This window comes from Coenobita brevimanus, chromosome 62 (genome assembly GCF_032717465.1).
Source record: "Coenobita brevimanus isolate Jiangsu-jjx chromosome 62, ASM3271746v2, whole genome shotgun sequence".
Classification (NCBI taxonomy): Eukaryota; Metazoa; Arthropoda; class Malacostraca; order Decapoda; family Coenobitidae; genus Coenobita; species Coenobita brevimanus.
In genome coordinates, this window is record NC_137015.1 from 2561820 (window position 1) to 2572812 (window position 10993).

General features: G+C 43.9%; 1 pseudogene; it reads left to right on the plus strand.

Moving 5' to 3' along the window:
* Positions 1-1666: 1666 nt before the first annotated feature.
* LOC145404179 (5S ribosomal RNA) lies at positions 1667-1785 on the plus strand (annotated as a pseudogene).
* Positions 1786-10993: the final 9208 nt, after the last annotated feature.

The window sequence follows — 10993 nt, forward strand, 5'->3', positions numbered from 1 at the left end:
GTGTGGCAGGGATGTGGTGGCAAGGCAAGGGTATGGCAGGGATTTTGTGGCAAGGCAGGGTGTGGCAGGGATGTGGTGGCGTGGCAGAGGAGTGTGAGTCTGGCAGGTAGCGAGGCTTTATGGACCTCACGCTGGTCCCTGTTCTGGGCTTCATATTTGACGGGGGAATAACCAGACATATTTATTGCTCTGGGTTTTACGTGTCCCTCATGATGTATGGCCGGGAAGAAATAGACGAACGAATCGGGTAACGAAAATGAAAAAAATAATAAAAATAAAACAAGTGTAGACGGTTTTACATTTCACTGTGTATGACGGTGAAGAAATGGTTGAGTGAATGGCGTCGCAAAATGAATAAAAAAGTAGAATAAAAATAATAAGAGAATAGTAAAAAGATACACTGATTACCTTAACCTGCATGACGGGTAAGGTACAGGTGGGGAGGCTATAAAAGAAGGAGAAAATATAAATAATAGTGAATAAGGAGATACAAAAATAAAACAGAGGAAAATGAAGGGAAGCTAAGGATAATCCCTCCAGAAAGATGGCGTGATTTTTACTTTATCCTAACAACCTCCAGACGATTTTATTCAGCGTAAAAGAAACCCCTTTGGAAGGATTAGAAGCAGTCACCAGCAAAGTAAGATGGAGGGTGACGATAAAGAGGGTGGGGAAGACTAATGGTCCTTATCACACACACACACACACACACACTGGTCGATAACAAAGGGGGGGCAGGGAAGGGCAGTGATGGGGAGAAGTAGGGGAGGGGAGGGAGAGGGAAAGGTAGGGGGAGGGAAGAGAGGGGGGAAGAACTAGGGGGGGGAAGAAGTGGGTGAAGAGAGGGCAGGGAGAAGAGAGGGAAAGGTAGGGGGAGGGCAGGGCAGGTTAGGGGTAGGTAAAGGTAAGGGAAGGATAGAGCAGGGTAAAGGGGGATTGGAAATAGTGGAAGGGCAGGGTAGGGAGGAGAAACAGAGACAGAGCAGTGCATGGTGTGGGGAGAGGTAGAAGAGGGCAGGGCAGGGCAGGGCAGGGAGAAGACAGGGGGAGGATGATAAGGGGGGGGGAGCAGAGGGAGAGGGAGGCAGGGCAGGTCAGGTCAGGGGGAAGGGAAGGGGTGAGAGTGCTTGCGATAGGTGGCAGTAAATCACCCTGCAAGTATCCCCCTCTACCCCTCCGTGTCCCCCCCCCTAGTCTGTTTGGTCAGCTAATGTAGTGCACGGCGATAACACGTGAGATTGTTTGCTCCCTGCACTGGACCAAATTACAGACCTTTTTGTGGTGATGAATGCAGGTGTGTTGGGGGAGATGGGTTGTGCTTTGTGTGGTAATGACGTAATGAGCTTCTTTACCTTGTGCTGAAGAAAATTTAGTGTTTGTGTGTTAGTAAAGGTAGAACTGATACGTGTCGTTCGGTGATCAGGCCATTGTTAAATATTTGGCTCGTATAAGAAAGCAATTGACCTTTACAATGACATGTATGAAAATGTTTGCTTTGTGTATAAATGATAAGTGTTTACGTGTTGGGAAGGAACTGTTGGAATTGTTTGCTTTTTACATGCAGAAATAGTGACGCTGTTTTTTTTTTTTTTTTTTTGTTTTTTTTTTTTCAAGACTAGAAATATTATCTTGCGTGCTGATGAGGTTATGCTGGAATTGTTAGAAGGAAAAATTCTATGCCAAGTTGAGTACACCGCTTCCCGTCCGATCAGCGAAGTTAAGCAACGTTGGGTCTGGTTAGTACTTGGATGGGTGACCGCCTGGGAACACCAGATGCTGTTGGCATCCCTACGTGTCAAGTGGGGTTGGTGGAGGATTAGTGCCCCTCCCTGTAAAACAATTAACTCTAAGCCCTTGACCACCCCGTTTGGGATACATGGCGTCTGGCAATGGATGGATGGATGGAAAAATTCTACCTTTAAGTTCGTTAGGATATGACAAGCCCGTAATCTCGTTGGTTGAGGAAGCTCCCTAACACCCTTTCCTAAGCTATTCATTTCGTTTCTTACGCCATACTATACACTGTTACATATACTCGTATCCTTCCACTATCGCCACACTCTGCCTAAATGACGGGCAAAAAGGGTACTAACCAGCCATATCCAAAAATAAATTGCTAAGGAAGAGGTGTTACGGGAGCTTCCTTTACGGACGAGAATACGAGCCTGAGGTTGTGCCTGGTAAAAAACGATGGTGTTTGTGTTTGTAAGCTTTCTTGTTGTTGTAGTTGTAGTTGTTCTTGTTGGAATTGTTGTTTTTACTGTTGTTGTTGCTGTCGTAGTTGTTGATGTAGTTGTTACTGTAGTTTTTGTAGTAGTTGCTGTTGTTGGTATAGTTGTTTTTGTTGTTGTAGTTGTCGTTGCTGATAATAAAGAATGTTCATACCTTAAGTAGCACATGTCAAAGAATGTTTGTCTCGTAATAAGAGTAACATTAACGAAGCACCTATACGATTTTTTTCCTACGATTTTTTCTTTGACCGAGAAAAATGTTGCCAGTAATGTTATAAGCTGTGTGGAAAAAATATATTACTTTTTTTCGTGCAAAGAGTTTTGTTTTTTTTTTTTTTTTTTTTTACTGTATTGTGATTGTCGCTGTGAGTTTTTTTTCTGGATTGTTTCAGCTGATTTTTTTTTTTACCTTTTCTTTTTTAACTGACTTTTTTTTTGTTTTTTTGTTTTTTTTAAATAGTTTATTGAGGTATGGCTTTAAGTGTGTATGAATATTCCGTCGGTCATGCAAAGCGATAAATTGAGAGAGAGAGAGAGAGAGAGAGAGAGATCCACTGACTCATGCTACACCTTCCCTGACCCGAGGCACCACATTTACCACAACCACATTATCGATGCCCCTCTTCTTCTTCTTCTTCTTCTTCGTCGTCGTCGTCGTCTTCTTCTTCTTCTTCTTCTTATTATTATTATTATTATTATTATTCTTCGACTTCTTCTTCTTCTTCTTCTTCGTCTTCGTCTTTCTTCTTCTTCTTCTTCTTCTTCGTCTTCTTTTTCTTTTTCTTGTTTCTTCTCCTTCTTCTTCTTCTTTCTTCCTCTTCTTCTTCTTCTTACTGTTCTTGGTGCTCTCGTGCTGAAATGTTTTTGTCGCCAATGCATTCTCTGGGGTGGGTGGAATGGATTGGAAGTCGAGCTGCAGTGGAGGGGCAGGGTTGGGGGAGGAGAGGAAGGGGTTGTGGGTTGGAAATGGGAAGGGGAAATGATAGGAGGGATGGTGAGCGGTAGGGTAGGGGAGTGTAAGAATGGGGTTGGAGGAATGGGGAGGAGAGAGAGATGAGTGGTTGGGGAGGAGAGAAAATGGGTTTTAGGATTGGAAATGAGAAAGGAGAGGAGGGAAGGTGAGGGGTAGGGGAGGGTAGTGTTTGGAGAGGGTTGGAGGAATGGAGAGATAAGAAATGGGGGGCTGAGAAGGAGAGAAGATGGGTTTTGGAATTGGAAATGGGAAGGGGAAAGAAGAGGAGGGAAAGTGAGGGTTGGGAGAGGGGAGAGGAGAGGACAAGGAGACTGGGCAAATGGGGAGAGTAGAGACGGAGATGAGGGGCTGAGGATATGGAGAAGGGAAAGGAGGGAGGGAACAAACAGGAAGGGTGTTGGGTAGAGGAATGGGGAGGGTAGGAAAGATTTATTTGTGGTGAAGGATGGGAAGAGTCTAAGAAATTGTGGGCAGTAGTAAAGTTGGTAGATGTAGAGTTTGATCCATGAGAAGGGAGATAGCAAGAAAGAAAGAGAAGGACGAGCAGATTATCAATACTTTAGTGAATGAACGACTTTGGTGTGGGGGAGATGATTGAAAATGATGGGAAATGTAGCAAATATGGATAAAGAGAATGGATAGCGTGTCAAGAAGGGGAAATTGTAAGAAAGCCGTGGGTTTGTGGACGAGTGTGGAAATAGAGGTGATTTGGTGAAACGAAGGGACGTGAAAAATACAGAACAAAACGGGGAATTGGTAAGGCGTTAAGGGATGGGTATGTGAGAAGGGGAAGGAGAAAAGTAAATGGAAGAAGCAGGAAGGAAAGGGAAAGACAAGGAAACAGAAAAGTATTGCCGGGAAAGGGAAGAATAAGGGTGAGGCAGAAGTATTGGGAATGTAATCTGATAACGCAGGGCAGAGAAACAGATGGCAGGAGAGAAGGGTAAAGGGAGAAAAGGAGAAGGACAGAGGGAGAAATTATAGGAAATGTAATCTGCTGGAGAAGCGAAAAGGGAAGGAACTCAGGTTAACATTACACTATTTTATATATTAGAGAAGAATAATAAAAGTTAAATATCTCAGGCAGTCCTTGCACAGGTCTGGCATCGTACTGTATTATTAACCTGAGAGTAAGAGCGATAAAGGAGTTCAGTAAAATCAACAAAGAATGAGTATTATATATTTACCTTTCTGGCTTGCTGATGAAATAATACAGTAACCTTTTATGCTTTATTTCTTTATCAATGGCTTCAGCGGGAGTAAGAGTAAGCTTGTGTATATATAAAGAACAAATGAGAAAAGTATTACACGCCAGACTACAAAAAATACAGTCGTCGCAATTACAGACTTTGTATTTCGCTAGTATTCATTTCCTGGCTACCCCCCTCTTTCTCTAGCTGTACCTGTAATATATTCTAGTGTTACAAAATATCTCATGGGAATAGAGTGTAGTTGGAGTCAGAATTCTTTAGTCAGGTTAGCATTCGATGATTTTGTTTAGATTTAAGCTGCAGTTGTCGATGGATTAAACGCTATTTCAGGTAACGTCAGCTCTTCTCTGTTGTTGGCGCAGTTAAGTTTTCCAGCAGGCTCGTCCCATTATAGATTGTTTTTTTTCACTTTTGTCTATCTGTCTGTATGTCTCTTCTGTCCATTTGCCTGTCTGTCTGTCTGTCTATCTGTGTCGATGTGTCTGTTTATATCTATCTGTCAGTCTGTTTATCTATCTATATATCTATCTATCTGTCTCTGTCTGTGTCTGTCTATTTATCTATCTGTTTATATTCTGTCCATCTACCTATCTGTCTGTCTATCTATTTACCCATCTGTCTGTCTGTCAGTCTGTCTGTTTGTCTGTCTGTCTGTCTGTCTATCTATTGTCAGACACCTTAATCCCGTAAAAGGTGGCTGTCGTTAATAGAATCATAAACTGTCTTTTAGAATCAGACTCGATTAGAACCAATCTTTCATAGACTCACAAAGTACCCATTAGAAAGACAACCCATTACAAACACCCATTAATAGAATCATGAACTATCTCTCAGACGCAGGACCCATTAGATGCAGTCTGTAATAGAATCATCGCCCATTCATTGGCCCATCAGAGTCATGCAGCAAAAGTCTAGGGTCCTTCTCGCCGGCCTTCACTTACCTTGATTATCAGCATAACTCAGCCATTAGTTCTGTGGAGGAGAGAGAGAGGTGGTGTTAGTGCGTGGAGGGACCTGGAGGAGGGAGGAACATCTGTTTTCCCCATTTATTTGATTTGATTTTGTTCTTGCTATCTCCTGACGATTTTATTTTGATTAAAGACAGGGTTGCAAAGGCATGAGGTCGCTGTATTTAAGATGTAGGCTTCATTAACACCTTTACACTGCAAGGTAATGAAGGGATAATATGTGTGCGTGTGTGTGTGTGTGTGTGTGTGTGTGTGTGTGTGTGTGTGTGTGTGTGTGTGTTGCCTGGGTTTAATGGTATGCATGACGCAGGGCGAGAGAGAGAGAGAGAGAGAGAGAGACTAGGGGCATATGAGTGAAAGGATAAACAGAGGACGAAACTTGTTCAAAGGAAAAAGAGAAGGAAATAAATGAGAAAGAAGAAGTGGAGGGAGAGAATGGGAGAGGGAGAAGGTGGATGAAAAGTAGGAGGAGGAGGGAGAAAAGAGAAAGTGGAGGGAATGAAAGGGAGAGGGAGAAGGTAGACGAAAAATAAGAGGAGGAGAGAGAATTGAGAGAGAAAGTGGAGGGAAGAAATGAGCGAGGAAGTAGACGATTGATGAGTGAGTAGAGGTGAGGGTAGATGAAAGAATGGAGGTAGTGGAGGTAAAGGTGAATTCATACCTTAATTACGTACGGATCTTCTCACCTGGATAAAATAGGAGTTAATTAGAATAAGTTATAGTTCTTTCACCTTAACTTGGCCCAGATTTTCGTCCTTTTGCAGTTTTATATCACGTAGCTCAGTGGCAGAAAAACAATGCTACGGCTTGACTTGCTTTCCACTGAACTTCTTCGTGACTAGCATAATATTCTAGTCTTAATGTATTGTTATGACATGGTATTCAATATAGAAATGGCAACTGCCAGTGTGGGTTTTTGTATCCTATAGAAATGGCAAGTTTGAGCCAAGTTAGAGTAACAAGACTGTACCTAAATTCTACCATCGCGGTGACAGCATTTTATTGTCCTAACCTTTTCTTTCCCTTTCTTCTCCCCCACTCGCTCTCCCCCTCCCCACCCCCTCCTTCCACAATTCCTGCCCTTCCCTCATCCCTCCTTTTTTCTCCCTTTGCTTCTTCCCTCCTCTTTGCAACCCCGCTACTTCCCTTTCTCCCGTCTCCCCTTGTCCTCTCTTATTAGCTCCTTCCTTTCCCTTCTCCCCATCTCCCCCTTTCTCCCATCCTTCCCTCCCTACCTTCCTTGTACATTCCCTCCCCATACTCCCATCTTCCCCTCTCTCTCTCTCTCTCCTCTCCTTTCCTCAATTCATTGACTTATTCTCTCCCTTTGTCCCCCTTCATCCCCTCCCTCCTAACTCCCCATCTCTCTCTTCCTTAACCTCTCCCTCCCTTCCTTCTCTCTCCCCCTCCTCTCGTCTCCCTTCCGTCATGCGCCGCCTCCCTCTTATTTTTAACAGGGAGGTTACTAGAAAAAGAAGGGATTTGGTCAAGAAGTTAAAGAATGCGAAACAGAAATAGTCTTATAGTTGTGGTATTAAGTTTCTCTCTCTCTCTCTCTCTCTCTCTCTCCCCTCGTCACTTCTCCCCCCTTCCCTTCCCCCGCCCTTTTCTTGTCGCTCATTTCTCCTCCCTCCTTGTCCTCTCTTCACCCTCACCCCCTTCTCCTTCTCTCCCCTCTCTCCCCTCTAGTCCCTCCCCTCTCTCTCCTCTACTCCCTCCCCTCTCCCCTCATTGTTCAGGCCAGATAACCAGCTTGCAACATCAACCAAGGTGAGGCCGAGGTGGGAAGAGTCAAGAACCTTCAACTCTATACCTTTCATCCCCCCTCCCCATCTCTCTCTCTCTCTCTCTCTCTCTCTCTCTCTCTCTCACACACACACACACACACACACACACACACACACACACACACACACACACATTTTGTTCTTGCTACCACCAGACGATTTTATTCAGCTTTGCAGAGACTGGTAATGAAGGGGTTAGCAGCGGTCTCCTTCATCCTTTTATTTGACTTCGAGATGTATTTTTTTCAATTTATTTTTGTTCCTGCCAGACGCTTTGATCCTTCGTGGGGGAGACCGCTTGGAGTGGATTGGCTAAGCGTGATAATACTCTCAGCTAACCCTTGGACCACGCCAGAACCCCTCCTGTGATTGTGGTTACCTCCAGGCGATTATATTAAGGTTAGAATTGAACCTTGATCGTGTAAGGATTAACACTCTGCCTCCCTTGACGTCCCTCAGCTGAATGAAATCGTCTGGGGTAAGCTGAGAATACTAGATCTGTCGCAACCATGAGAGGGGTAATGGAGTCAGTGTCCTATTAACACTCCCAGCCTCCTATGACTCACTCTGCCGAAAAAAATCGTCTTGCTTATAATGGGAATAGGGTGCTAGAGTTGTGCTGACCATTTGAGGGGTAAAGTGCTATATTAACTGCTGAGCCAGAGGTGTCAGGGAGGCTCCTAAGACCACGAAGATACGACGCTTTATTTCCTGCCCCTCGCTTCGTATCTTTGGCGTTCATGATTTCATTACCTCCTCCACTTCTTGACACCCCTCCACCTCCTCCTCCTCCACTTCGTAGCTCTTCCACTTTCCTCCCCAGTGTCTCCTCTCTCTTCTCCTCCACTTCTTGACACTCTTCCACTTCCACCTCGTACTTGCTCTTCCACTTTCCTTCTCTGTGCCTTCTCTTCTCTGCTGTCTGTATATTCACTTCTTATTCTTCTCACTTCTGTGGTTATTCTGTTTCCTCTTATGTTCCAATTCTCTCCTCTCTCCTTTTCTTTCTTTCCTCCTCTTTGATCACTTATCTCTCCTTCTCTCTCTCTCTCTCTCTCTCTCTCTCTCTCTCTCTCTCTCTCTCTCTGTATATATATATATATATATAGATATATATTTCATCGTTTATTTTTTCCTCGCTATAAATATAGCACCAAGTGCATTTCTCCCTTCCTCCTAACTCCGCATCTCCACAATTTCTCTCCATTCCTCCCTCTTCTCCACTCTTTTACCTCATCCCTCTCCTCTCTTCTTTCTTCCCTCACCCTGTCTCTCTGTCTCCCTCCCCTTCATTTCAGCTCCCTTCCTTGCCCTGCCACCCTTTCCCTATCCTTCCTCCCTTCCTCTTCCACCTTTCGTTCCTCTTCCTCCTTCCTCTCCTTTCCCTTCATCATCTTTCTTCTTCCTTCTCCTCCTCCTCTTGTCTCTCTCCCAACCTCCACCCTTCTCCCCACCTCCCTACTCCCCCCGCCCATTCTTTCTCCCCCCTCCCAACCTTCTTCCCTCTTATTCTCTCCAGCATCCACTTCTGACGGATTTTCTTCCACTTCTCTCCACCTCTCGCCCTCCTCTCTGTCTTTCCTCCCACTCTTCTTTCTCTGCTTATCTCCACTTTCTCCTCTTCCTTTCTTCACCTCGTGCCCTAGTGTTTTCTCCCCCCCTCCATCCACTTCTCCCTTATCCATCCATCCATCCATCCATCCATTAACCCACTCAGTACAGATTTGTTATAAGATGGAAAAATTCGTCTGGGCAGGGAGAATTAAATAAACACGAATTTACTGGCCTTTATTATTGATCCCTAAGCCATAAGGATCATCACCCCTGACTGTTATCATTATTCCGTCCTTTATTATCTCAATTTTCTTTATGATTTTCTCTACAATGGTGTCTCTTATGCTTTTTTCTTGGCATCAACAGTCGTTTTGGCTTATGATAGAAGAGGCTTTTTATTTATCTGGAGGTAGAAGTGACTTTATGGTAGAAGAGACACTGTTTATCTGGAGGTAGAAGAGACTATGGTAGAAGAGACGTTATGGGAGAGGAGACTTTATTTATCTGGAGGTAGAGGAGACTTTATGGTAGAAGAGACATTGTTTATCTGGAGGTAGAAGAGACTTTATGGGAGAGGAGACTTTATTTATCTGGAGGTAGAGGAGACTTTATGGTAGAAGAGACACTGTTTGTCTGGAGGTAGAAGAGACTTTATTTATCTGGGGGTGTCGAGTCAGATATAACCTTCTTTAGCCCTTACATCAAACGTTCTCCTCCCAGAGCTAAATAAAGTCGTTTGGGACAGCAAGACACACACACACACACACACACACACACACACACACACACACACACACACACACACACACACACACACACACACACACACACACACACACACACACAGTCCTAACAGAGAAAAACACCACGTGGATCAGCACCTGTGGCTATTCATATCAACACCTGTCATTCCCCCCGTCTCGCGTATTTGTCTCGCATCTCCTTACAATCTCTTCAAGCAGCCTCAGCCCCCCCCTCCCCTTCTCTCCTACTCTTTCTCCCGTGAAGTTGATGACCGGAGGCTCTGATGAAACGCCGGGGTGATTGTTGCGTCAAGCGTCGTCGTTTGAGGGATTTAGTCTGGTGAGATCGATAGCATAGGTCACCTCGTTGCTGTTAACGCAAGTCGACTTTGTTCAGGTGAAGAAAGTCGAAGTTAAAATATTTCTGATTACCTAATTACAGTCTCTTTTTATCGATTAACTATATGTCTGCCAATCTATCTGTTTTTATTTATCTATCCGTTTTTTTATATAATTTTCGCAGTTAAGGAAAAAGATATCACGGTACCATTATAGAAAAGCCTTGTAAGACCACTTCTGAAATGCAGTGTGTGTGTGTGTGTGTGTGTGTGTGTGAGAGAGAGAGAGAGAGAGAGAGAGAGAGAGAGAGAGAGAGAGAGAGGTAAATTACAGTTAGTGCAGCTCATTGTGGAAAACTAATAGATCTTCTTTCTCTATACAACGAACCCGGTAATAGAACTTGTCAGAAATGAATCGATTTTCTTTCACGAATCGCTGATGAGACGAAAATTGAGTGTATAAAAACCCAGGGATTCAGAAAACATAGAAATTATCGCGTTTTTCACCACTGCTCAGTCTGCTGGTATGGGCAAAGACGTAGCAGTAGGGGTGGGTTATCGAAGTAGGCACTGTACGGCGTGAAAAGGGCCATGGGAAGTACAGACAGAATATATAATGCAGGGCAGACATTGACTACGCTGAGCCGTCCCCTCAACACAAATAATAATAATAATAATAATAATAATAATAATAATCGCCTGACAGTGTTATAATTACATGGATCTTGAGACTCCATGCTTAGTATAATTCTGTCATATTTCCTGTAAAATTTCCTTCATCCATTTCTGTGATCCGGGATTGTTTTCTCTTGCAATTTTTCAGTCTTCATGCCTCCCCTCTTTCTTTCTTTGTCATCTCACCCCGCCATATCCCCTCCCATTAATCTCTCTCTCTCTCTCTCTCTCACACACACACACACACACACACACACACACACACACACACACACACACACACACACACACACACACACACACACACACACACACACACACACACCATCATCATCATCATCATCATCTTACTAAAATGAGAAAGAAGTTAGTACAGCATTTATACCCTCTTCTTATCCTCGCTGACAGTAAAGCGAGGGAGTGTCATCAGTCTCTTGCTCTTACATAGCCATTTAACACAAGGGCCATAATAAGTGTGAGCACAATGAAGGGTAGCTTTTGTAATTCTTCCCT